The following is a 25,781-nucleotide window of genomic DNA, read 5'->3' as shown; positions in this document are numbered from 1 at the left end:
TTGTGTGGCGCGAATGTTACTTGCCACTTATTAGCCCAAGCCTGGATATTGTCCAAGTCTTGTTGCATTTCTACACAGACTGCTTCAGTATCTGAGCAGTCACAAATCGTGCTGAACATTGTGCAATCATCAGCAAACATCCCCACCTCTGACCTTATGATTGAAGGCAGGTCATTGATGAAGCAGCTGAAGATGATTGGGCCAAGGACACTACCCTGAGGAACACCTGCAGTGATGTCCTGGAGCTCAGATGATTAACCTCCAACAACCATGGGCGGCACAGTGGCGCAGTGGTTAGCACCGCAGCCTCACAGCTCCAGCAACCCGGGTTCAATTCTGGGTACTGCCTGTGTGGAGTTTGCAAGTTCTCTGTGTCTGCGTGGGTTTCCTCCGGGTGCTCCGGTTTCCTCCCACAGCCAAAAGACTTGCAGGTTGATAGGTGAATTGGCCATTATAAATTGTCACTAGTATAGGTAGGTGGTCGGGGAATATAGGGACAGGCGAGGATGTGGTAGGAATATGGGATTAGTGTAGGATTAGTATAAATGGGTGGTTAATGGTTGGCACAGATTTGGTGGGCCTAAGGGCCTGTTTCAGTGCTGTATCTCTAAAAATCTAAACCACAACCATCTTCCTTTGTGCGAGGCATGACTCCAACCAGCGGAGGATTTTCCCCCTGATTCCCATTGACCTCAGTTTTGCTAGGGCTCCTTGATGCCATACTCAGTCAAATGCTGCTTTGATGTCAAGGGCAGTCACTCTCACCTCACCTCTGGCATTCAGCTCTTTTGTCCATGTTTGAACCAAGGCTGTAATGAGGTCAGGAGTTGAGTGGCAGTGGCGGAACCCAAACTAAGCGTCACTGAGCAGGTTATTGCTAAGCAAGTGCCGCTTGATGGCACTGTTGATGACACCTTCCATCACTTTACTGATGATTGAGAGTAGGCTGATGGGGCGGTAATTGCCTGGGTTGGACTTGTCCTGCTTTTGTGTACAGGAAACACCTGGGCAATTTTCCACATTGCAGGGTAGATGCCAGTGTTGTAGCTGTACTGAAACAGCTTGGCTCGGGGCGCGGCAAGTTCTTGAGCACAGATCTTTAGTACTATTGCGGGAATATTGTCAGGGCCCATAGCCTTTGCAGTATCCAGTGCCTTCAGTCATTTCTTGATATCACGCGGAGTGAATCGAATTGGCTGAAGTCTGGCATCTGTGATGCTGGGGATTTCAGGAGGAGGCCGAGATGGATCATCAACTCGGCACTTCTGTCTGAAGATTGTTGCAAATGCTTCAGCCTTACCTTTTGCACTGTTGTGCTGGGCTCCCCCATCATTGAGTATGGGGATATTTGTGGAGCCACCTCCTCCAGTTAGTTGTTTAATTGTCCACCACCATTCACTGCTGGATGTGGCAGGACTGCAGAGCTTAGATCTGATCCGTTGGTTATGGGATCGCTTAGCTCTGTCTATTGCATGCTGCTTATGCAGTTTGGCACGCAGATAGTCCTGTGTTGTAGCTTCACCAGGTTGACACCTCATTTTGAGGTATGCCTGGTGCTCCTCCTGGCATGCTCTCCTGCACTCTTCATTGAACCAGGGTTGGTCTCATGGCTTGATGGTAATGGTAGAGTGGGGGAATTGCTGGACCATGAGGTTACAGATTGTGGTTGAGTGCAATTCTGCTGCTGCTGATGGCCCACAGCGCCTCATGGATACACAGTTTTGCATTGCTAGATCTGTTCGAAATCTATCCCATTTAGCCTGGTGGTAGTGCCAAACAACACGAAAGAGGGTATCCTCAATGTGAAGGCGGGACTTTGTCACTACAACGACTGACCGGTGGTCACTCCTACCAATACTGTCATGGGCCGATGCATCTGCGGCAGGCAGATTGGTGAGGACAAGGTCAAGTATGTTTTCCCCTCTTGTTGGTTCCCTCACCACCTGCCGCATACCTAGTCTAGCAGATATGTCCTTTAGGGCTCGGCCAGCTCGGTCAGTAGTGGTGCTACCAAGCCACTCTTGGTGATGGACATTGAAGTTCGCCACCCAGAGTACATTCTGTGCCCTTGCCACCCTCAGTGTTTCCTCCGTGCTGTTCAACATGGAGGAGTACTGACTCATCAGCTGAGGGAGGGCGGTAGGTGGTAATCAGCAGGAGGTTTCCTTGTCCATGTTTGACCTGATGCCATGAAACTTCATGGGGTCCAGAGTCAATGTTGAGGACTCCCAGGGCAACTCCCTCCCTACTGTATACCACTGTGCCACCACCTCTTCTGGGTCTGTCCTGCCGGTGGGACACGATATACCCGAGGATGGTGATGGCAGATTTTGGGACATTGTCTGTCAGGTATGATTCCGTGTGTATGACTATGTCAGGCTGTTGCTTGACTGGTCTGTAGGACAGCTCTCCCAACTTTGACACAAGCCCCCAGATGTCAGTAAGGAGGACTTTGCAGGGTCAACAGGGCTGGTTTTGCCGTTGTCATTTCCAGTGCCTAGGTCGATGCCCGGGTGGTCCGTCCGGTTTCATTCCTTTTTATTGACTTCATAGCGGTTAGATACAACTGAGTGGTTTGCTAGGCCATTTCAGAGGGCATGTAAAGTCAACCACATTGCTGTGGGTCTGGAGTCACGTGTAGGCCAGACCAGTTAAGGGCAGCAGATTTCCTTCCCTCAAAGATATTAGTGAACCAGATGGGTTTATACAACAATCGACAATGGTTTCATGGCCATCATTAGACTAGCTTTTTAATTCCAGATTTAATAATTGAATTCAAATTCCACCTTCTGCTGTGGTGGGATTTGAACCCATGTCTCCAGTGCAATACCCTGGGTCTCTGGGTTACTAGTCCAGTGACAATATCACTAAGCCACCACCACCTGCTCCCACCTAATCCTGGGAGGAATCGGAACCGGAGCGGGAGCTATAAACCCAGACCAAGGCTCGAGGCCTACACTCACCTGAAAAACCGGAGAGACGGTCTACGGCTGTGTCTGCGGTTGGAAGTCGGTGCGCACTGTGTCTGAAGAGTGAAAAAACCTAACAGTGACATCACGGGAAAGCTGTGGGCTGCTTGGTTGCCTCCACTATTTGGATCTTACTTGGTACAGGGGAAGAAGCTGATTGGCGTGTAACTGGTAAGTTATTCCACTTATTACACTTATTACACCAACAATAATTAGTTTGTAAAGCTAAGGTATGGCAGGGCAGCTCAGCTGAGTGGAATGTGCCTCCTGTGGTAGGTGGGAAGTTGTGGATGCACCATATGTGCTTGACAAACACATCTGCAGGAAGTGTCACTGGCTGCAGAAGCTTGAGCTTCTGGTTTCAGAACTTGAGCTGCAGTGGAGTCACTGTAGTGTATCCGCAAGGCAGAGAACTACATGGATAGCGTGTTGAGGGAGGTGGTCACACCACAGGTTAACAATGTGCAGGCAGAGAGGGAATGGGTGACCGCCAGGCAGTCTAAGAGAACCAGGCAGGTAGTGCAAGAGTCCCCTGAGTCAATCTCGCTTGCTAATCGGTTTTCCATTTTGGATACTGGTGAGGGCAAGGGTTCCTCAGTGGAGTGCAGGAAGAGCCAAGTCTGTGGCACCAAGGGTGGGTCAGCTGCACAGAAGGGAGGAAGAAGAGTGGAAGGGCAATAGTGACAGGGGATTTGTGAGTTAGAGGAACAGACAGGCGTTTCTATAGCTGCAGATGTGCACCAGGATAGTATGTTGCCTCCCCGTTGCCAGGGTCAAGGATGTCACAGAGCAGCTGCAGGACATTCTTCTGGGGGAGGGTGAACAGCCAGAGGTTGTGGTCCACATTGGTACCGATGAGATAGGTAAGAGCAGGGATGAGGTCCTGAAAGCAGAGTTTAAGGAGTTGGAAAAGAAATTTAAAAACAGGACCTCAAAAGCAGTAATCTCAGAATTACTCCCAGTGCCACATGCTAATGAGCATAGGAATAGTAAATTTAACAGGTGGCTGGAGAATTGGTGCAGGAGGGAGGGATTCAGAGTTCTGAGGCACTGGGATCTGTTCTGGAGTACATGGGACCTGTACAAGATGGACCGGTTGCACCTCAGTGAGACCAGGACTAACATCCTCGCAGTGAGATTTGCTACTGCTTTTGGGGAAGGTTTAAACTAAATTGTCAGGGGGTTGGGAGCCTAAGAGGGAGCTCAGATTGGAGTGAAGCAAAACTAGTAACAGGAATTAGAGAAGTAGTAAGCAAAATTGGAAGGCAAATGAGATGAAGACAAACATCAAATAAGATCAGAATGAGGAATAATGTTAAGACAAACTTAAGGGCATTCTATCTGAATGCACGCAGCATTTGCAACAAGGTCGATGATTTGCAGGCACAAATATAGAGGTAAATAGGTATGATTTAATTGCCATTAAGGAAACATGGTTACAGGGTGACCAGGACTGGGAACTGAATATTCAGGGATATTCGTCATTTAGGAGGGATAGGCAGAGAGGAAAAGGAGGTTGGGTAGCGCTGTTAATAAGGGATGAGATCAGTACATTAGTGAGGGAGGATCTTAGATCAAAGGAGAAAGATGTAGAATCAGTTTGGGTGGAGCTATGAAACAGGAAGGGGCAGCAAACATTGGTGGGAGTTGTTTATTGGCCACCAAACTGTAGTGGTAATATTGGGCACAGTATAAATCAGAAATTAGAGCTGCATACCATGGGCAATAGAGTAATAATGGACGACTTCAATTTACATATAGAGATTGGGTAAACCTAATTAGCACTAATGCTGTGGAGAAAGAATTCCTGGAGTGTGCACTAGATGGGTTTCTGGAGCAGTATGTTGAAGAACCAACTTGGGATTGGGCTATTTTAAATTTAGTATTATGCAATGAGAAAGGGCTAATTAGTAATCTTGCTGTAGAGGAGGCATTAGTAGTGACCACAATATGATAGAATTCTACATTAAGTTTAAAAGAGTTTTAGTTTATTTTGAAACTAGGGTCCTAAATCTGAACAAAGGAAACCATGAAGGTATGAGGGGCAAGTTGGCTATGGGAGATTGGGAAAATACATTAAAAGATTTGACGGTAGACAGGCAATGGCTAGTATTTAAGGAAGTATTACACGGTTTACAACAAATATACTTCCTCTAAAATAAAAGCAACATACTGCAGATGCTGGAAATCTGAAATAAAAACAGAAAGTGCTGGAAATACTCAGCAGGTCAGATGAGTTCTGATGAAAGGTCACATACCTGAAACGTTAACTCTGCTTCTCTCTCCACAGATGCTGCCTGAGTGCAAGTATTTCCAGCACTTTCTGTTTTTATTACATTCCTCTAAAACACAAAATCCCACCATGAAAGGTGATCCATCCTGGCTAACAAAAGAAGTTAAGGACTGCATTAGATCAAAGGAAGTGGCTTATAAGGTCACCAGAAAAAGTAAGTCAGAGGGCTGGGAGCAACTTAGAGTCCAATAAAGGAAGAGAAACTGATAAAGAAAGGGAAAAGAGATTATGAATCTAAGCTAGCTAGAAACATAAAGGCAGACTATAAAAGCTTCTTTAGGTATGTGAAAAGGAAACGATTAGCAAGGACAAATGTGGGTCCATTGCAGGTGGAGACAGCAGAGTTTGTGATGGAGAATGAGGAAATGGCCGAGGGACTAAACAATTACTTTGTGTCTGTCTTCACAGAGGAAGATACAGAAAATCTCCCAGAAATACGAGGGAACCATGGGACTTGTCAAAATAAGGAACTGAAAGAAATTGGTATCAATAAAGAGGTAACACTCGAAAAATTAATTGGATTAAAAGTTGATAAATCCCCTGGACCAGATGAGCTACATCCCAGAGTATTGAAGGAGGTGGCTATAGAGATAGTAGATGCATTGGTGGTTATCTTTCAAAATTCTATAGATTCTGGAAGGGTTCCTGCAGACTGGAAAGTTGCAAATGTAACCCCAATATTTAAGAAGGGAGTGAGAGAGAAAACGAAGAACTACAGACCTGTTAGTTTGATGTCAGTAGTAAGGAAAATGTTAGAATCTATTATAAAGGATGAGATAACTGCACATTTGTAAAATAGTGATATGATTGAGCAGTCAACATGGATTTATGAAAGGGAAATCATGTTTGACAAACCTGCTGGAGTTTTTGAGGATGTTACTTGCAGCATAGATAAAGGAGAACCAGCAGATGTGGTGTATTTTGGATTTTCAGAAAGCTTTTGATAAGGTTGCACACAGGAGATTAATAAACAAAGGCAGGGAGCGGTTCTGTGGAGGCCACAGGACAGGGTAGGTCTGCGCCTTGGGGTAAGGGGTGTTGGGCCAACTTTGGTGATGTAGGGGCATGTTTGGATCCCAGGGTCCTATTGGGGAGGGGGGTTGGAAATTGGAGGCCTTGGAGGGGCAATCAGAGGCCTCGGGGCAGATCGGAGGCCTTGGGTGGAGATCAGAAGAGTTGATGGGTGGTTTCCTATCCCAGGTAGTTGCTGGATTCAGCAGGTATGAATCCGACAGTCCTTGCCTGGGTCTAGATGTCAGGTTTCCTGAGGCTTGGGAAACCTGTCTGACCAATGTTAAATTTCAAATGGGGAATAATAATGAGGTTCTCAGCCTCACTATAATAGTTAAATAATCAACCTACCTCCTTGGAGCCAGTTAATTGCCCGCCCACTGTCCGGTCACAACTAAAACCAGAAATGGGAGGGTTGGACACGGGTTTGGGTCAGGATTCAGGTTTTTAACACGTTAATCTCCAACCCAACCCAAGGCAACCACCCCACCCCATTTTCTAAGGTTAAAACTCTCCCCATTTCTCTGAAACAGCTCTCAAAACCAACTGAGCCACTAGAGGGTTTAATGCTTCCATGTTCTGTACATGCTTCTGTGTTGGGTCTAACTTGGCTGTGGAGATGTAGATGCCTGTGTGTTTTTATAGTAAGGGTGGTTTAAGAGGGATTGTTAGATATGGTATGTAATTCAGCTGTAATCTGGAAATTGAAGAATCTAGTTTGTTCAGTCGAGATAACATGTTAGCTAATATTTACTTACTGAATAATTCTGAGAGGGTCCAAAGTGTTGATTGTATATACCTATTGCAAGACAGACAATGTTATGCATTAAGCGGGTCAACACTCAGAATACAATTCTTACCTAGTAGGGAAATGTATTAAATAATAAAAGCACTTACCTTTGATGCAGTGAGAATCACGCATTTTAGCTCCCTCCAAACAATTCCTGAGCAGCTTCTTTAGATAGTGATAACATTTCAACTTCCTATGATCTGCCACTTGCATGCCTGATGATTAGAAGCTAGATTTTGCTATGTCCCCAACATCTTGCCACCTTTTACCCATGTACATATGGCCTTGACCTCAGAGGTAATCTTCCCAAGCTTACTTTCTTGTACTGGGTGTGCGGTACAGCCAAATGTTGCAACCCTTAAGGCCAGAACATCTTGCAAAATCCAACTAATGATTGTGCAAGTGAAACAATGTTGTCTGATTGACTTTCCCATCTGGCTCTAAAGTTCCACTCAGCACATCTGCATTGATGCAAAGTTAATTTCTTAATAAGAGGCTTATTTCTTGCTTGTTAAGATGCTGACTTGTGATATTAACAGCTCTCCTGTAATCTGTTCATCCTTAATGAACAGTATGAGGTTCTGAGAGAAAATTTCAGCACTTGCACTTGATCATCCTTTCAATTTTACATCAGATTGGTATATTTGAGGGCCCTATTTCTGACATCACAAATTTCACCCTATCTTGTTCTCCAGGTAGCTTAAGATACGCAATTTTGCTGAAACTTAGATTTGATATTTTGAGGGTGATTTCCTTGAAGCTTCACCCACTGCATGCATAAATAGGGTTTCTGCTAAAGTTATGGTGGTAGAGTCGGTGAAGCTCTGAGGATTTCAACCCTTTGTTTCACGTTTATTTGCTGCTTCTGTAAACAGGAATCAAGGGGGTGGTAGGACTTCCACAATAGAAGAGTTTTAATATAAAATCATTACTAAGCCACTCTTGGCCACTTTTATCATATGTCCTTGAAGTGGTTGAAACAGGTTTACAGAACACATTGCACAGCAATCAGTGATGAGATGATAAAGTTCGGCCTTTTTTACTTGACTTGGTAGTTGAGGTCGATGTTAAAGATTCTGGCCTAAAGTTTTCTCTGAATTACCATTCCTTTTGGCATGGCAAACAAAGTGAAAAGAGTTCTGAAAGACTTCCAACTTAAATCCGCCACGAGAAGCTGCACCTATATTCCCCTCACCCAAAAATGTCAGTTCCCTTTAAGCCCTGCCAGAAGTCTGCTCCACAACATTTAAATAGGGTGAAGGGGTGTGGCTCTCCACTCCACCCCGTTCCCTTCCAGTTCTACCAATCATCATTACCACCACTACATCAGTGACAGTCAGCTGCTCCAAGGTACCCCTGAGGTGGATACCACACTGAGGAGGCCATTTTATGTTTGTGATTTCTTTGCCTGTATACTGATCTTTTTATTACTTTGGGGTTGGTTCAGGGCGTTTGCTGATACTTTTACTTAGTTCTGTACAAAGTATTGCTTTACACCCTAGGCATGGATGTCTCAATGGGAACATTTTTATTTTAAGGTTAAGAGAAGAATGAAGATATGGAAGTGTTGAAGGCTCTTAGAGTCACTGACTGGGTATACAGACCAACAATGTCTTAGGCATTCCTACAGCATGAATAGCATGCACTAAGAGGAGAGGAAATGGAACAGAAGAACAAGCAGCCATTAGCCACAGCAAACAGCACCAAAAACAGCCCAGTACTTTAAAATTATAATGGTTAACTCACTAAATAAAGTCACTTCACATCTACCTGTTATCTCTATACACGCCTCAATGCCCTCAGAAAAGATTTCACTTGAAGACTTTTGCCAAGATCCTTCATAAGACAGAAGCCTACTTTTACCTTGCTGTTAAATAACTCTCAAAAGCTGAAAATAGACACAGAATAAATTCAGAAGTCTATATGATTGAGCTATCGCCACTTTAAAACAACAACATTCACCAGAAAATATCAGCAATATCAATTCTCTCCATCTATAATTACGTCTTAATATTGTGACTTTAGTGCCAACTAAGTTACAGTGTCTAATCTATCATCCCTGCAAAGTGCTCCCTAAGTAAGATATAGTTGGATAATGGGTTTCTCGGATACTTTCCCTGGTGCCTTCGAGACCTGAGGTAGCTTTTGTGTTAAGGTAGCTGTCCCAGAGGGACCATTTCTGACAGCCTTGTGCTTGCAGGAGCAAGGAGTGTTTCACCTTGTCTGAAGCTCTCACATATGAAAGCATTGGAAGATGTGAGGGTGTTGAAAAAGCAGATTAATTGCCACAGTCTTAAGACATGGTGACATCTGGGCTCGCTCCTTGCAGCCTAGTACTTGTACAGGCGCAGGAGTGCTACAGACCGAATAATCCCAAAGAGGTCTTGGAAGTCCTGCGCAAGTGCGGTGTTCAGGCTGATCCTCAAAGCATTTATTGAATCAGTCATAGCTGCCATTCCAGAAGCAACCAATATCCTTAGAAACTCATCCTGGCAACTTGATGGCCCAGAAGTCTCCAGAATGTTCCGCAGGTCATCAGAAGCCTCCTGCAATGTATTGAAGATGTGGGTAGTGGACCCCTCCCCCTTATCCATCATCTTAACTGTATGAATAGAAATAGTCTACACTGTCTACCACCAGATTAATACTTGCAAATCATTGAAAGTAGGACCCCTAAGATCTGGGTCCCTAGGCTCCTCAGCCAAGAAGAGTAATATCGCTTCCCTTTTCTCTCTGAGTTGCTAATCATGGCTTTGCCATCATAACACTGTGGGGCAAGGTAACAAGGCAGGCCCCAAGAACTACCTCAGCCAGTACAGGGATTGAACACATGCTGTTGGTGTTATTCTGCACCACATTCAATCCATCTAGCCAATTCAGCTAACCGACCCCGATAAAATAATCATTCTCTTTTTCTTCCCCTCCAAGGCCCTCATTCAAACGAGTGCTCAATGACTGACCTGGCGACAATCCTTCTAACTGTCTAACTAATTCCTCAAGGATGGATGTCTATGGTACTGGTGGTTATGAGACAAGATGCCAAGTCAGAGTTGGGGGGGACGTGGCAACAGTTGCTAAACTGGAAGCACCCAGGCAGTCATCATAGTGGTTGGCCTCTTTATCTAGGACAGAGAAGCTGGTTTACCTGTGCGGTTGAAGAAATAGTGGCAAAGGAAAAGCATTGCTATACTTTGAAAAAGCACAGAAAACTTTAACTATGTATGATGAGTCTTGCCCGGCCTTCAATGAACTTTCATTGTGAAAAATAATTATTCTATCATGCATTAATTGTGAACTGCTGACTTTACCCTTCCTCCTTAGTGGCTACCAATGTAGGCTAGCAGGAGAAAGTTGGCAAAGGCTTACCACTGTGTGATGTGCATCTGGGTGTTGCAGTGCAGAAGGCTGGATGCAACAACAGGGCTGCTTAAAGGAAAGGTGTGGTTTCAGAAGGTGGTAAAGATCATAGGAAACGTGAATGTATAAGGGCGTCTCGTGTCTCCCTTGTGCATATCTCATGGCGCCTTTCCTGCTGTCCATGGGGCCCTTCATCTGGCACTCCCGGGGCAGCATCCTCCTCTGCATCCTCATCGGAGGAGACATCGTGCTCCACAATATCCTCATTGCTCAATGCCTCCTCCCTTTGTAGCGCCAGGTTGCAGTGCAGAGCAGACCACCACAATATGTGAGACCCTTGCTGGAGCATAATGAAGGGCTCCCCCAAACTGATCTAGGCACCTGAATCTCATCTCGAGTAGGCCAATAACCTGCTCGATTGTCACTCGGGTTGACCCGTGCAGGTTTGTATCTCTCTGCATCCATGGGTGGGTTCCTCATAGGTGTCAGTAACCATGTCCTCAGTGGGTAGGCCTTGTTTCCAAGGATCTATCTATGAAGGCATGCAGAGGGAAGGAAAAATTCTGGCAGCTGAGACTGCCTAAGTAGGCATTGTGGCTGTTTCCCGGGAAGCGTGCACACACCTGAACGATCCATTTGCGATGGTCGCAGACCAGTTGTACATTGAGTGAGTGGAAGCCTTTCCTGTTGATAAAGGCCACTGGCTGGTCAATGGGAGCCTTGATGACCACATATGTGTAGTCAATAACACCCTGCACCTGGGGGAATCCAGCAATGGTGCCAAATCCTATCGCCCTCTTGCAATGAGAAGTTTTTTTATGTTGTCTGATGCAACATAAATGATATGCGTGGAGTTCAGGTTGATTGAAGATCTCAGACAGGTTTATTAAACAGATAACTAATCTATACAGTACAGTGCTACTATTTACAGAACTTGCCTCTTGGTGTTACTATTACAGTGAGAGGCTGGCATATAGTCACATGATTACATACTGGTAATTGGCTCATTAGCATACTAAGATCTTAAAGGTACATTACTCTTAAAGGCAATCACACAATACATCTCAGCTTGACTGTTTGAATCACTGCATCAGTGCAGAAGCGCACATAATCGCTGGCTCTCCTGAACTGGATGTTTATGACCTCCTTGATGCACCGATGCACTGCAGACTGCGAAATCCCGCACATATCTCCAGTTGTTCCCTGGAATGATCCAGTGGCGTAGAGGTTCAGCACCACAGTGACCTTCAGAGACAGTGGCATCAGTCCACCAAGTCCCATGGGGCTCAGCTCATCCTGCATCATGGCACACAGTTCAGTGAAGGCCTCCCTGGAGAGGAGGAGTCCTCGGAGACACTGTCACTTGGATATCTGCAGGTAGTTAGCCTCGGCTGGTAGACCCTCTATGGAGGGTAGCTTCTTCTGTGCACAAGAGGTTGTTGCTGTGCCCCTCTGCATTCTTCTCTGGCATGCCGTTCCCAAGGCCGGCCCTCCTGTGGGCCCCCAAGTTGCAGCCATGCCCCTGCCAGTGCCTGCGCCTCCTTCCCTCTATGCTACTCCTCTTCCTTAATGGGGGCTTCGAAGCCAGGGTGAATGCGGCCCATGACAGGTTGTCTCTGCCTGAGTGCAAGGCCTTCACAGCAAACAGACCCCTCGCCCTTTCCCTCACTTGTCACCTCTGATGAGGTGGCACTGCCCTGATGGCACCCTGATATGGCTCCCCCACAAAGCTGGCACATTTGCCCCCACTCCTGACAGTGATTCCCGATGCCCTCCCTCCTCCACCCTCCCTGCCAAGCAACGCTGCCGCAACCAATGGCTTCCGAGCAAAGGCAGCACTGAGCTCCTGCCTCCTTATCACCACCTTTAACCAAGCGAGGCTCTGAAGCTTCGTGGTTCCCATGTGCCATTTGCTAAATCTGACCCAGTGAATCAAATTGCTGTCAATTGGACTCTTAAATATCTTAATTGCCTTCCCGCCGTGTAGACGTGCGAAGTCCGCCCTCCATGTTGGCCGCCGACAGTAAAATGCAGAAGGGACGTTTAGACTTTGGACTTCTGGTCCGATGTTTTCCATCCCTATTTTATGCCCTCCTCCACCTCCATTCCTGTCTCCAACGGTCCCTTAAAATTCAACCCAATGAGCTGCTTTCGCTGTACTATTTCTCTTGTGTATCACTTTCCCTTTGCCTAACCATTGCTGACTGTGCTTTCAACAGTCAAGGCCCTAACTCTGGAATTCCCACCTAAAACCACTCTAATTCTCTTTTTCCCTTTCAGGCCCACTTTAAAACCCACCTCATGGTCCAATATTTGGTCACCCCTCATAAAGCTCTTCAGCTTGGAGTCTATTTCAGTCTGATTACAGCTCTGTGAAAGGCAACTGGCTAGATCTCAAAACTGTTCATTGGCACCATTTATATAATCATAGAATGTTTACAGCACAGAAGGAGGCCATTTGGCCGGTTGTGTCCGTACCAGATTTCTGCAAGAGCACCTCAGCTAGTACCACTCCCCGGTCCTTTCCCCATAACCCTGCAAACCTTTTCTCTTCAGATAATTATCCAATTCCCTTTTGAAAGCCCCAATTGTATCTACCTCCATCACACTCTCAGACAGCGCATTCCAGATCCGAACCACATGCTTTTCCTCATGTCGCCTTTGATTCTTTTACCATTCACCTTAAATTGGTGTCCTCTGGTTCTCGACCCTTCCACCAATGGGAACAGTTTCTCCCTGTCTACTCTGTCCAGATGCCTCATGATTTTGGACCCCTCTGTCAAATCTCCTCTTACCCTTCTCTCCTCTCAGGAGAACAACTCCAACTTCTCCAATCTATCCATGTAACTGAAGTCCCTCATCCCTGGAACCATTCTCATAAATCGTTTCTGTCCCCTTCTAATGTCTTCACATCCTTCTAAAAGTGCAGTGCCCAGAATTGGACACTATTCCAGTTGTGACCAAACCAGTGTTTTACAAAGGTTCATCATAACTTGCTTGCTTTTGTACTCTATGCCCCTATTTATAAAGCCCAGCATCCTGTTTGCTTTATTTACCACTTTCTCAATCTACCCTGCTACCTTCAATGATTTGCGGATATATACCCCCAGGTCCCTCTGCTCCTGTACCCCTTTAGAGCTGTACCCTTTATTTTATATTACCTCTCCTCACTCTTCCCACCAAAATGTATCACTTTACACTTCTCTGCATTAAATTTCATCTACCACTTGTCCACCTATTCCACCAGCCTGTTTATGCCCTCTTGAAGTTTATCACTATCCTCCTCACAGTTCACAATACTTCCAAGTTTTGTGTCTTCTGAAAATTTTGAAATTGTGCCCTGCACAACCAAGTCTAGGTCATTAATATAGATCAAGAAAAGCAGTGATCCTAGTACTAACCCCTAGCGAACGCCGCTGCATACCGTCCTCCAATCCGAAAAACAGCCTTTCACCACTACTCTCTGTTTCCTGTCACTCAGCCAACTTCATATCCATGCGACCGCTGTCCCATTTATTCCATGGGATTCAACTTTGCTAGCAAGCTTATTATGTGACACTTTATCAAACACCTTTTGAAGTCCATGTACACCACATCAACCACATTACCCTCATCAACCCTCTTTATTACTTCACTGAAAATACTCAATTAAGTTAGTTAGACACCATTTGCCTTGAACCAAATCTGCGCTGGCTTTACTTAATTAAACCACATTTGTCCAAGCAACTGTTAATTTTGTCACAGATTATCATTTCTAAAAGCTTTCCTGCCATTGAGTTTAAACGGACTGGCCTGTAGTTGTTGGGCCACCTTACATCTTTTTTGAACAAGGGTGTAACATTTGCAATTCTCCAGTCTTCTGGCACCACCCCTGTATCTAACTAGGATTCGAAGATTATGGCCAGTGCCTCTGCAATTTCTACCCTTATTTCCCCAGTATCCTTGGTCCATCTTATCCAGTCCTGGTGGCTTATTAACTTTAAGTGTAGCTAGCCTTTCTAATATCTCCAGAAACACCTGTCTGTTCCCCTAACTATAGAATCCCCTATCACTACTGCATTCTCCATATTCCTCCTGTGCCACCCACACCCCCCACCCCACAAACAGCTGAGACGCCCGTGGTGCCTTGGACTTGGGTCTGGCTGCACTTCCCAGATGAACTATATAAATACACATATATATAAAAAGGAGCAACAGTTGAACATTTTAAAAGTGGCCATAATTTTCCTGTCTTTAATAGACTCAGGGGTAGTGCCAGAGGAATGGAGAATTGCAAATGTTACACACTTGTTCAAAAAAGCGTGCAAAGATAAGCCCAGCAACTACAGGTCAGTCAGTTTAACTTCAGTATTGGGGAAACTTCTCGAAACAATAATTCAGGAAAAATTAATAGTCACTTGGACAAATGCAGGTTAATTAAAGAAAGCTAGCATGGATTTGTCAAGGTAAAATTGTGTTTAACTAATTTACTGGATTTTTTTGAAGAGAAAACAGAGAGGGCTGATGAGGGTAATGCTGTTGATGAGATGTACATGGACTTCCAAAAGGCATTTGATACAGTCCCGCAAAGTTATAGCTCATGGAATAAAAGGGATAGAAGCAACATGGATACAAAATTGTCTGAGTGATAGGAAACAGAGAGTAGTGGTTAATGGATGTCTTTCAGACTGGAGGAAGGTTTGTAATGGAGTTCCCCAGGGGTCAGTGTTGCTACCCTTGCTTTTCCTGATCTATATTAATGACCTAGGCCTTGGTGTATGGGCCACAATTTCAAAATTTGCAGATGATACGATACTTGGAAGCATTGTGAACTGTGATGAGGATAATGTAGAACTTCAAAAGGACATTAAAAATTGGTGGAATAGGCTGACAAGTGGCAGATGAACTTCATTGCCGAGAAGTGTGAAATGATTCATTTTGGTAGGAAGAACACGGAGAGACAATATAAAATAAAGGGTACAATTCTAAAGAGGGTGCAGGAGCAGAGGGACCTTGGTGTATATGTGCATAAGTCATTGAAGGTGGCAGGATAAGAGAGCAGTTAATAAAGCATACAATATCATATGCTTTATTAATAAGGGCATAGAGTACAAGAGCAAGGCAGTTATGTTAAATTTGTATAAAACACTGGTTCAGCCTCAACTGGAGTATTGTGTCCAGTTCTGTGTCCTGTAGTTTAGGAAAGATGTGAGGGCATTGGAGAGAGTGCAGAAAAGATTCGCGAGAATGTTTCCAGGGATGAGGAACTTAATTTACGAAGATACATTGGAGAAGTTGGTACTGTTTCCTTTGGAGAAGAGAAGGCTGAGAGGAGATTTGATTGAGGTATTCGAAATCATGAGGGGTCTGGGCAGAGTTGATAAAGAAAAACTGTACCTGCTCGTGAAAGGATCAAGAATGAAAGGGCACAGATTTAAGGTAATTAGCAAAAGAAGCAATGATGGCATGCGGAAAAACCTTTTCATGCAGTGACTGGTTAGGAGCTGGAATGCACTGCCTGAGAGTGTGGTGGAGGCAGGTTCAATCGAGGCATTCAAAAGGGAATTAGATTGTTATCTGAAAAGGAAGAACGTGCAGGGGAGAAGGCAGGGAAATGGCTCTAGGTGAAATACTCATTTGGAGAGCTGATGCAGAAACGATGGACTGAATGTCCTCCTTCTGTGCTGTAAGAATTCTGTGATTCTGTGACATCTTTGAGGGCCCAAGTCTTTTGAATGAGACATTAAGCCAAGGTCTTGACTATACTCTCATGTTGACACAAAATATCCCATGGCACTATTCAAAGATGAGCAGAGATTTCTTCTCATGCCCTGGACAACATTTATCCCACAAGCAACACCACAATAAAAGGCTAATTGATCATTTAGTTTGTTGCTTTTTGTGGGGACTTACAGTGTGCAAACCGACTACCATGTTTCCTACATTACGACAGTGTCTGCACTTCAAAAAGTACTTAATTGGCTGCAAAGCACTTTAAGATGTCCTGAAGTCATGAAAGGCGCTATACAAATGTAAGTTTGTATTTATATGAGATGTAAGAATTGGTATGTTGAAGCGTTTAAAAATATAGAAATTCTAGCACAAGAGAACAAAAGAAATAAGAGCAGGAGTAGATCATAGCTCGCTTTGTTATTCAATAAGATCATGGCTCAACTTCTAAATCAACTTTTACATCCATTTTTCCACCCTAACCTCATATCCCTCGATTCCCTTAGTGCCCAAAAATCTATCAATCTCAACCTTGAATACATTCATCGACTGAGCATTCATAGGGGTAGAGAATTCCAAAGGTTCACAATCTTCCAAGTGAAAAAACATCTCCTCATCTCAGTCCTAAATGGTCGAACTATTCATCCTGAGACTATGATCTATAGTTCTCGGCTATTCAGCCAGGGAAAACAGCCTCTTAGCATTACCCTGTCAAGCTCTCTAAAAATGTTACTCTTTTCAATGAGATCACCTTTCATTCTTCTAAACTTCAGGGAATACTTCCTCTGTGCTGTAAAACTCTAACTCTACATAATATAGGCCCAGTCTACTCAATTTCTCCTTACAGGACAGCTCTCCCATCCCAGGAATCAATCTAGTGAACCTTTGTTGCACCCCCTCTAAGGCATGTATATCCTTACTTAGGTAAGGAGAACAAAACTGTATACAGTACTTCAGGTGTGGCATCACCAGAGCTCTATATAATTGCAGTGAGACTTCCTTACTCTTATATTCCAGCCACCTTGCAATAAAGGCTAACGTACCTTTCAGTTTCCTAATTGCTTGCTCTAGCTGCATGTTAATGTTCTGTGATTTGTGTACAAGGACACCCAAATACCTCTCCATACCAACATTTGCCAGTCACCTTTTAAAAAATATTCTGTTTTTCCATTCTTCCTACCAAAGTGGATAATTTCACACTTCCTCACATTATATTCCATCTGCTACCTTCCTGCACAATCACTTAACCACGCTATAATCTTTTGCAGCCTCTTTGCATCCTCCTCACAGATTACTTTCTTACCTAGCTTTCTTTGTCAGAAAACTTGGAGACATTACACTCGGACCCTTCATCTAGGTTATCAGTTTGGATTGTAAATAGCTGAGGCCCAAGCACGGATCCTTGTGCACTCCACTGTTTACACCCTGCCATCCCAAAAATATCCATTTATTCCTACTCTCTGTTTTCTGTCAATCCTCAGTCCATACTAATATATTAACCCCAATCTCATGAGCCCTAAACTTGTGTAACAACCTCTTGTGTGTCACCTTATCGAATGCCTTCTGAACATCCACATATACTACATCGACTGGTTTCCCCCTTATCTACCATGTTAATGACACACTCATATTTTGCTCAGCTCTTCCCTTTTGCACACTTGTAAAAGCTCTTAAGGCTGTTTTTACATTTCTTGCTGGTTTGCTCTCATATTCTATTTCTCCCTCTGTCAATTTCTTGGTCATCCTTAGTTGATCTTTAAAACCTTCCCAATCCTCAGGCTTACTACTCTTTTGGCAATATTGTAAAACTTTTCTTTTAATCTAATACTATCCTTAACTTCTCTAGTTAGCCATTGCTGTACCAGTTTTCTAATGGAGTTTTTAATTCCTCAAAAGGGAAGTATATTCATTGAGAATTATGAATTATTTCTTTAAATGTTTGCCATTGCTTATGTACTGTCATATCTTTTAAACTAATTTATCAATCTACCTCAGCTACATCACCCCTCATATCTCTGTCATTGACTTTAACTTAAGAGCCTAGTTTTGGTCTTAACCAAATCACTCTCACATTTGATATGAAATTCTGACATATTGGCCAGGGATTTCTGGACCCTTTGCGGATGAGGTCAGAGGCAGGAAGTCTGGCAAAATGGCATGGGAAGGAATCAGGTGGCATGGCTTCACAAACCCATGTTGACCATTGTTGATCAATCCATGAATTTTTAAGAATTCATTCATTCTGTCTTTAATTATTGGGGGGGGGGGGGGCGGGGGTGTTGGGGTAACTTTCAACTTCTACAGGGACAGAAAACTGACAGTATTGGATGGACCACCACACCCGATTGGTGTAACTTAACAACAGTGAAGTACTTCAAATGAATTCATTGTGTATGAGATGTTAAGTGATTAGTCACTGTAAGTTCTTTTTAGGAATCATCAAACTGTTGCTATTTTGAAAGTTAAAACAATAAAACAGGTAAATTCAAGTTTGAGTTTCCTTGTGGGGGGGGGGGGGTGTGGTTAGGAGGACTTCAAGATCTACACTCTGAAGAAAATGAGAGCAAGTGGCAAGGGAGGTCAACCCCTGGTGTCTGGGCCTAAGGACCTTGCAGCAGTGCAGGAAGAAGTTTAATAATGTCACGTGGATGGCTAAGGTCAGTGAATGTATCATCACATGACATCTCAGATCCACCACAACACCAACATCTCATGCTGCTCAATACACTACACCCAATCGCTCACCCATCAGCACTCCCTGGCACTCAGGGCTCACACATATCATTCAGATACTCCAGCTTACCCTCACATACCTTCCAATGATGCCACCCTCACAGTCACATCTCCAAATACTCCAGCTATTCAGCTGTGATAGACACAGCACCCAAACATAGTGCAGCACAATCACTGATGTTCTGCCCTCTATCTTGCAGGATGAGGTGGCACAAAATGCAAGAGAGCAGGAAAGAACTGGTGGGGGCCAGGCACAACTTCATTCCCTGAGCCTGAAGGAGGAGATGATTCTCCACATCATGGGGCTGGCTACAACAGAGCACATAGCATCTGGCACCACTGAGAGCATTCAGGATGTTGGTATATTCCTGCCTTATGCCCCTTTTCAACTCCCACCTCACTGTCATCCTGCTATCGGGCATGCAGTGAAAGCTGCAGATGGTGTGACCATGGACCTTCTGCTTTACAGGCCACTGCACCCCTTGTCCCTCACCCCAATCCTCAATTTCTGATTTTATGCTTTCAGATGCTCAAGAGTTGCTGCCTGTTCAGCCACAACAGCCCCAGGAGGAAGACTTGGACTGCACCAGACTTCTAAGGCAGGAGCACCATGCTTTGATCAGACATTCGTAGCCACTAGCTCAGATACTGGCACTATACGGACTTTAGAAGCTAGTATAGAGTCGGGATCAGCACTTGGTAAGTCACTGGGCAGGAGTGAGCTGCAGTCAGGCCAGTGGGAAAAGGATACCTTGTGTGGCAGCTCACTGGCGGACTAGGTTGAAGATGAGTTCTGCTACAGGGACTCAGAAGAGGATTTTGATGGGGTGGCCTAGAGGAGAACAGTGATGAGGACATACACCGAGATGCTTGGTGCATTGGCAGGCCTGTCAGGCAGTCTCCTGTCACTGTCAAGGGTCAAGGAGGAGTCCAACGTGGCAGAGGTATTCATGCTGAGCTTCGAGCCCATCCTTTCCAGTGTGATGGATGTAGTATAAGGATCTGAAAGGACTAATGCTGGAAACAGTGAGAGCAACCCCTCCCACTGCAGTGATGATGATGTAATAGTCACAGGGTAATGGGCTTTGGGAGAAGATAGTAGCAGCACGAAGGATGCTAGCTAGAGAGACTTGTGGAGAGTGTAAGTAGAAATGTGTAAATGATAAAAGAGTTATTAGTTGACCTTATCCAGATTCCAGGACTTTATTAACAATGCCCCAGCTATGCTACAACTACAGCAATAGCACACAACAGTGGAAGTGGTGGCCAACTCCATGGCAACACTAGGAGACCTGCCCGTGATGGGGTATCTGGTGGCTGCTGTCTCAGCATCCACTGCAGCACAAGTGAAAGTCACTGAGTGCTACAGTGGAAACTCAGATGGTTGTCATGAGATTCATGCCAGCTGCCATGTAGGCTCAGGCTGCTGCCATCCTGGATTTGGATCTCAGTGCTCAAAGGAGCACAGGCAGTCCAGCAACCTGCCCTCCAACCAATTTACTAGGATTGCTAAGACTGGAAAAATCAGATCGGCAGAGGTAGCCTAGATGAGGAGTACATAGAATGTTTTTGGGATAATTTCTTGGAACAATACATTCTGGAGCCAGAGAGCAGACAATACTAGACCTGGTATTGTGCTATGACATAGGATTAATTAATGACCTCATAGTTAAGGCGCCCCGAGGTAACAACGATCATAATATGATTGAATTTTACATTCAGTTTGAGGGAGAGAAGAGTGGATCCAAGACTAGTATTTTAAACTTAAATAAGGGCAATTATGAGGGTATGAAAGCAGAGCTAGCTAAAATGAACTGGCAAATCAGGTTAAGGGATAGGTCAAAAGAGATGCAGTGGCAGACATTTAAGGGGATATTTCAGAATACACAGAACAGATACATTTCAACGAGAAAGAAAAATTCCAAGGGTGGGACCTGCCATCCGTGTTAACTAAAACAGTTAAAGATAGTATCAAATTTAAAGAAAAAGCATATAATTGTGCAAAGATGGGTGTCAGGTAAGAAGATTGAACAGAATATAAAAAACAGCAAAGAATGACTAAAAAATTGAGAAGGAAGGTAAAATTAGAGTATGAGAGAAAGATAGATAGAAATATAAAGACAGATAATAAGAGTTTCTACAGATATTTAAAGAAGAAAAGAGTTAACAAAGTGAGCGTTGGTCCTATAGAAAGTGAGTCTGTGGAATTAATAATGGATAATAAGGAGATGGCAGATGAATTGAACAGATATTTTGCATCGGTCTTCACCATTGAGGATACAAGTAACATCCCAGTATTAGCTGTCAGTCAGGAAATGGAAGGGAGGGAGGAACTCAAAAATATTACAATCACCTGGGAAGTGGTACTGAACAAATTGTTGGAGCTGCGGGCTGACAAGTCCCTGGGTCCTGATGGACTTCATCCTAGGGTGTTAAAAGAAGTGGCTAGTGAGATAGTTGATGCATTAGTTTTAATTTTCCAAAATTCCCTAGATTCAGGGAAGGTTCTGTTAGATTGGAAAATAGTGAATGTAACTCCTGTAGTCAAAAGAGGGAGACAGAAAGCAGGAAACTACAGACGAGTTAGCTTAACATCTGTCTTAGGGAAAATGTTAGAAGCTATTATTAAAGACGTAATAGCAGGGCATTTAAAAAAGTTCAAGATAATCAAGCAGAGTCGACATGGTTTTGTGAAAGGGAAATCATGCTCAACCAATTTATTGGAGTTCTTTGAGGGAGTTACATGTGCTGTGGATAAAGAAGTGGATGTATTGTACTTAGATTTCCAGAAGGCAATTGATAAGGTGCCACATCAAAGGTTATTGTTGAAAATAAAAGCTCATGGTGTAGGGGGTAACATATTGGCATGCATAGAAGATTGGCTAGCTAACAGGAAACAGAAAGTAGGTATAAATGGGTCATTTTCTAGTTGGCAAGATGTAATGAGTGGTGTGCCACAGGGATCTGTGCTGGGGCCTCAACTTCTTACAATTTATATAAATGACTTGGATGAAGGGACCAAAGGTATGGTTGCTAAATTTGCTGATGACACAAAGATAGATAGGAAAGTAACTTGTGAAGAGGACATAAGGTGGCTACAAAGGGATATAGATAGTTGAAGTGAGTGGGCAAAGGCCTGGTAAATGGAGTATAATGTGGGAAAGTGTGAAATTGTCCACTTTGGCAGGAAGAAGAAAAAAGAAGCATATTATCTAAATAGTGAGAGATTGCAGAGCTCTGAGATGCAGAGGGATCTGGGTGTCCTAGTGCATAAATCGCAAAAGGTTAGTATGCAGGTACAGCACATAATTAGGAAAGATAACAGAATTTATCGTTTATGGAGACGTGTGACCAGTGGTGTTCCACAGGGATCCTTGCTGGGACCACTGTTGTTTGTGATATACATAAATGATTTGGAGGAAAATATAGGTGGTCTGATCAGCAAGTTTGCAGACGACACTAAGATTGGTGGAGTAGCAGATAGTGAAGGGGACTGTCAGAGAATACAGCAAAATATAGATAGATTGGAGAGTTGGGCAGAGAAATGGCAGATGGAGTTCAATCAGGGTAAATGCGAGGTGATGTATTTTGGAAGATCCAATTCAAGAGTGAACTATACAGTAAGTGGAAAAGTCCTGGGGAAAATTGATGTACAGAGAGATTTGGGTGTTCAGGTCCATTGTTCCCTGAAGGTCAACGCAGGTAAATAAAGTGGTCAAGAAGGCATACGGCATGCTTTCCTTCATCGGACGGGGTATTGAGTACAAGAGGTGGCAGGTCATGTTACAGTTGTATAAGACTTTGGTTCAGCCACATTTGGAATACTGCGTGCAGTTCTGGTTGCCACATTACCAAAAGGATGTGGATGCTTTGGAGAGGGTGCAGAGGAGGTTCACCAGGATGTTGCCTGGTATGGAGGGCGCTAGCTATGAAGAGAGGTTGAGTAGATTAGGATTATTTTCATTAGAAAGACGGAGGTTGAGGGGGGACCTGATTGAGGTGTACAAAATCATGAGAGGTATAGACAGGGTGGATAGCAAGAAGCTTTTTCCCAGAGTGGGGGATTCAATTACTAGGGGTCACGAGTTCAAAGTGAGAGGGGAAAAGTTTAGGGGGGATATGCGTGGAAAGTTCTTTACGCAGAGGGTGGTGGGTGCCTGGAACGCGTTGCCAGCGGAGGTGGTAGACGCGGGCACGATAGCGTCTTTTAAGATGTATCTAGACAGATACATGAATGGGCAGGAAGCAAAGAGATACAGACCTTTAGAAAATAGGCGACAGATTTAGATAGAGGATCTGGATCGGCGCAGGCTTGGAGGTTCTTTGTTCTATTGCGAGGGGAATTGAAGACAAAAGTAGGGAGGTTATGCTTCAGCTATACAGGGCACTGGTGAGGCCACATCTGGAGTACTGTGTACTGTACTGGTCTCCTTATTTAAGGAAGGATGTAAATGCGTTGGAGGCAGTACAGAGAAGGTTTACTAGACTAATTCCTGGAATGGGCGGACTGTCTTACGAGGAAAGATTGGACAGCTAGGCTTGTATCCGCTGGAATTTAGAAGAGTAAGAGGTGACTTGATTGAAACATATAAGATCCTGAGGGGTCTTGACAGGGTGGATGTGGAAAGGATGTTTCCCCTTGTCGGAGAATTTAGAACTAGGGGTCACTGTTTAAAATTAAGGGGTAGCACAATTAAGACAGGGATGAGGAGAATTTTTTTCTCTTGGAGGATCATGAGTCTTTGGAATTTTCTTCCTTAAAAGGTGGTGGAAACAGAGTCTTTGAATATTTTTAAGGCAGAGGTAGAAAGAAGGTTATCAGGTGTAGGTGGAACTGTGCAGTAATCAGTTCAGCCATGAACTTATTGAATGGCGCAGCAGGCTCGAAGGGCCGAGTGGCCTACTCCTGCTCCTAATTCGTATGCCGCCACATGGGAGTGACAGTGACACCACAGAATTGTTACAGCACAGAAGGAGGCCATTCAGCCTGTCGTGTCGGCACTGGCTCTCTGCAAGAGCAATTTACTTAGTGCCACTCCACTGCTTTCTCCCCATACTCCTGCACATTCTTCCTTTTCAGATAATAATCCAATTCCCTTTAGAATGCCTTGATTGAACCTACTTTCACCACACTGTCAGGCAGTGCATTCCAGATCCTAATCACTCGCTGCATGAAAAAGTTTTTGCTCATGTTGCCATTGCTTTTTTTGCCAATTACCTTAAATCGGTGCCTTCTTGTTCTTGATCCTTCTACCAATGGGAATAGTCTTTCCCTATCTACTCTGTCCAAGACCCCTTATGATTTTGAGCACCTCTATCAAATCTCCTCTCAACCTTCTCTTCTTCAAGGAAAACATCTCCAATCTATCCACATAACTGAAGTTCATCATTCCTGGAACCTTTCTCGTGAATCTTTTCTGCACTCTCTACAATGCTGCCACACCTTTCCTAAAGTGTGGCACCCAGAACTGGACGCAATACTCCAGTTGAGGCTGAACGAGTATTCTGTACAAGTTTAACATAACTTTCTAGCTTTTGTACCCTATTAATGAAGCCTAGGATACTGTATGCTTTAATGACCCCTTTCTCAACGTGTCCTATCACCTTCAATGATTTATGCACATATGCACCCAGGTCCCTTTGTTCCTGCAGCCCCTTTAGAATTGTACCCTTGATTTTATATTGCCTTTCCACATCCTTCCTCGCAAAATTAGTCACTTCACACTTCTCTACATTAAATTTCATCTGCCACATGTTTGCCCATTCCACCAACTTGTCTACGTCCTTTTAAAGCTCTAGACTATCCTCCTCACAGTTCACAATATTTCCAAGTTTTGTATCATCTGCAAATTTTGAAATTGTGCCCTGTACACCAAGGTCTGGATAATGAATATATATGAGGAATAGCAAGGGTCTTAACACCTGGGTAGGTAGTGGCGTAGTGGTACTGTCACTGGACTAGTAACCCAGGGTATTTCTCTGGGGACATGGGTTCGAATCCCACCACAGCAGAAGGTGGAATTTGAATTTAATTAATAAATCTGGAATTAAAAGCTAGTCTAATGATCGCCATGAAACCATTGTCGATTATTGTAAAAACCCATCTGGTTCACTAATGTCCTTTAGGGAAGGAAATGTGCTGTCCTTATCTGGTCTGGCCTACATGTGATTAACTCTTACATGCCCTCTGAAATGGCCTAGCAAGCCACTCAGTTGTACCTAACCGCTACAAAGTCAATAAAAAGGAATGAAACTGGACAGACCACCCGGCATCGACCTTGGCACTGGAAACGACAATGGCAAACCCAGCCCTGTCAACACTGCAAAGTCCTCCTTACTAACATCTGGGGGCTTGTGCCAAAGTTGGGAGAGCTGTCCCGCAGACTAGTCAAGCAACAGCCTGACATAGTCATACTCACGGAATCATACCTTACAGACAATGTCCCAGACACTGCCATCACCATCCCCGGGTATGTCCTGTCCCATCATCAGGACAGACCTAGCAGAGGTGGCAAGGCAGTGGTATACAGTACAGAGGGAGTTGCCCTGGGAGTCGTCAATATCGATTCCGGACCCCATGACGTCTTATGGCATCAGGTCATACATGGACAAGGAAACCTCCTGCTGATTACCACCTACCGCCCTCCCTCAGCTGATGAGTCAGTACTCCATGTTGAACACCACTTGGAGGAAGCACTGAGGGTGGCAAGAGCACAAAATGTACTCTGGGTGGGGGACTTCAATGTCCATCGCCAAGAGTGGCTCGGTAGCACCACTACTGACCGAGCCGGCCGAGTCCTAAAGGACATAGCTGCTAGACTGGGTCTGCGGCAGGTGGTGAGGGAACCAACACGAGGAAAAAACATACTTGACCTGGTCCTCACCAATCTGCCAGCCTCAGATGCTTCTGTCCATGACA

The 25,781-nt window shown here is 44.3% G+C and overlaps 1 protein-coding gene across 5 annotated transcripts in view; it reads left to right on the top strand.

Moving 5' to 3' along the window:
- Positions 1 to 25,781, top strand: part of LOC137368700 (proteoglycan 4-like) — a 186,511-nt gene that overhangs the window by 35,290 nt on the left and 125,440 nt on the right. For 2 of the 5 annotated variants that reach the window (XM_068028866.1, XM_068028865.1), the window contains exon 2: positions 5,671 to 5,759. The exons of 2 other annotated variants lie outside the window; for them this stretch is intronic. The gene's annotated coding sequence lies outside the window, so the exon portion shown is untranslated. Of the gene's footprint in view, positions 1 to 5,670; positions 5,760 to 19,507; positions 19,562 to 25,781 lie in introns of those variants that run through there. One more of the 5 variants, XM_068028869.1, reaches the window with a different exon arrangement.

This window comes from Heterodontus francisci, chromosome 4 (genome assembly GCF_036365525.1).
Source record: "Heterodontus francisci isolate sHetFra1 chromosome 4, sHetFra1.hap1, whole genome shotgun sequence".
NCBI classification, from domain to species: Eukaryota; Metazoa; Chordata; class Chondrichthyes; order Heterodontiformes; family Heterodontidae; genus Heterodontus; species Heterodontus francisci.
This window is presented reverse-complemented; position numbering and strand designations above follow the sequence as displayed.